This window comes from Eptatretus burgeri, chromosome 4 (assembly GCF_056783735.1).
Source record: "Eptatretus burgeri isolate ZD-2024b chromosome 4, Ebu_testis_v1, whole genome shotgun sequence".
Taxonomy (NCBI): domain Eukaryota; kingdom Metazoa; phylum Chordata; class Myxini; order Myxiniformes; family Myxinidae; genus Eptatretus; species Eptatretus burgeri.
This window is the reverse complement of record NC_140964.1, coordinates 15,677,761-15,680,260: the sequence shown is the minus strand read 5'-3', so window position 1 is coordinate 15,680,260 and position 2,500 is coordinate 15,677,761. Positions and strand designations below refer to the sequence as shown.

General features: G+C 50.2%; 1 protein-coding gene across 2 annotated transcripts in view; it reads left to right on the top strand.

The window, feature by feature from the left end:
- The window catches only part of EVX1 (even-skipped homeobox 1), a 64,709-nt gene that overhangs the window by 25,158 nt on the left and 37,051 nt on the right, over positions 1-2,500 (top strand). For both annotated transcript variants that reach the window (XR_015057082.1, XR_015057081.1), the window contains exon 3: positions 1,939-2,369. The gene's annotated coding sequence lies outside the window, so the exon portion shown is untranslated. The remainder of the gene's footprint in view (positions 1-1,938; positions 2,370-2,500) is intronic.

Sequence of the window (2,500 nt, the reverse complement as noted above, 5' to 3'; positions counted from 1 at the left end):
GAGGATAGGGGAGGGAGTGAGAGGAGAGAGGGAGGGGAAGCAGAAAAGTGAGGGTAGGAGTAGTGAGAGGAGAAAGGGGGAGTAGTAGAATGCAGGTGGGGGGGTAGTGAGAGGAGGAAGGGAAATAGAAAAGCGAGGATATGGGGAGGAGTGAGAGGAGGCAGGGGAAGTAAAAGAGCAAGGTTAGGGGGTAGTGAGAGAGTGAGAGGAGGCAGGGGAGTTGAAGAGTGAGGGTCGGCGGAGTAGTGAGAGAGCGAAGGGAGGGGGGTATAAGAGCGAAGGGAGGAGATATAAGAGTGAAGGGAGGGGGTAAAAGAGCGAAAGGAGGGCGGTAGAAGAGGGGAGGGGGAGGAGAGGGTGAAGGAGGAGGAGGAGAGAGTGAAGGGAGAGGGAGGAGAACAGTGAAGGGAGGGGAGGAGAAGAGTGAGGGTGGGGGGGCAGTAAGAGAGGGAGAAGAGAGAGGGGGGAGTAGAAGAGCGAGGGTAGGTGGAGTGTAAGAGCGAGGGTAGTTGGAGTAGTGAGAGAGGGAGAGGCAGGGGGGAGTATCAGAGCGAGTGTAGGTGGAGTTGTGAGAGAGGCAGAGGCAGGGGGGAGTATAAGATCGAGGGTAGGTGCAATAGAGAGAGAGGAGCTAGGGGGAGCATAAGAGCAAAAGCAGGGGTATTGAGAGAGGAAGAAGAGTGAGGAGGGGTATTCAGAGAGGGAGAAGATTGAGGAGAGGAGGGAGGGGAAGGAGAGGGGTGAAGGGATGGGGAGTAGAAGAGCAAAGGGAGGGGGAGTAGAAGAGCGAGGGTAGGTGGAGTCGTGAGAGAGGGAGAGAGAGGAGGGGCCCGGGGGGGATATTGAGAGGGAGAAGAGGAAGGGTGAGTAGAAGAGTGAAGGTAAATGGGGTAGAAGAGGGTGAGGAGGGAGGAGAAGTAGAGGAGTGAAGGGAGGGGGAGTAGAGCAGAAAAGGGAGGGGGAGTAGAAGAGCAAGGGTAGGGTTCCCTTCTTGGGAATTAGTTGTGATGCCGTTTTGAATGTATGTGGTCGGACGTGATGTGGGGATGGGGAGAGAGAGGAGAGGAAGGGAGTAGTGAGGTGAGGAGGGGGAGGAGAGGAGTCCGGGGGAGTACAAGAGCTAGGGTAGGGGTAGGGGGAGTAGCGAGGGAGGTGGGTGAGTCGCTAAGTGCGAAGTTAGGGTTCAAAATGTTGTCGAATTCTATTTTCTCATGTTCCCGGGGTATATATAAAGTTTATTTCAGGCGAATAATAACTCTTTTCCAACCTTATAATGAAACAATACTTCCAAAAACTTTCTATGTAATAAATTGAATTTGTTGACGAATGATGAAATCCAATTATTTATTAATAACATTTGGTTTTAAGCAATTTTTAATTTGTGAAATGAACTATTCAATGCAAGTCAATCAATGCAGGTTCTCCCCTCTTCTCAAGTCAATAAAGTCAAGGCAAAAGTAAATTACTCCACACCCTCACCCACCCCTACCTCCCTTCTCTCCCCTGCTCAACTCAGTATAACCTTGGCCAAGAAACTGTTTCGGTTTTGGCAGCACCAGTCCTCTGTAAAGAGTATGTACATCAAATTATATTGTTCTCGTCGTGAGTCCGGTGAGGACATCATGCACCTCCTGGGAGAATAAAGACTCATACACGTCGGATTGAAGTCACTTATATCGCAGTATTCTGTTTAGCATTAAAGTTATATCATGTGCATGTGGATAGATGTGCATTGTGAGTGAGTTCTAAGTTGTGTTTCTTTCATCCTCGCTACTTTCTCTATCCTCTACATCTTGCAAAAACATACTATAACTCACAGATACTCACATGCCTCTTTCTTTAGCAGAGACATGAACGCGATCTCAAGGGAGGCGAATGCAGTTACAAAGTAAATGAGTGCAAGTCACAAAGCCCCCCTGCCACCCCCACTCCTTGCAGGAGGGACGCCTCTGCAGCACGGCTGCTCCAATCAGGTGCTGCCACAGCGCCGAAAGTGGTACCCCACCAACAACCATCACGGGCTGCTCCACCACCCCCGCAAACCCTGCGCCAATGAGGGGACGCCAGGCCGAGGAAATGAGAGGGAGAAAAGAAGGATGGCATAGACAGTTTTACACATGACATACCCTGCCTCTGGCACGCTGTTCATGCATCCTGGTTACCAGCAAGTTGCCAAAATCATGGCCTCCCCTCGCATCTCCGCATGAAAAACTGCAGCCACGCAAACCATTGCGTTTGGCATGTGTACAAGCGACCCCATACAATTGGGCACTGTCTGAGTGGAGGGGATTGACCAGGAGGAGGTGCGTGGAAGTTGAGCGAACCGCCGAGTCACAGGGTAATTGCAGCCGCAACTTGGGTTGCAAAAGGTACGTTGGAGTAAGAAATAAACCCCACACTATCTATTTTATACTTCTAATTCTTTATCCGTCTCCCAGAACTCTCTGTGTTTTTCCTTCATGTGTCTGGATCCATTTTAGTGTACAGGTGATAAGTCTTA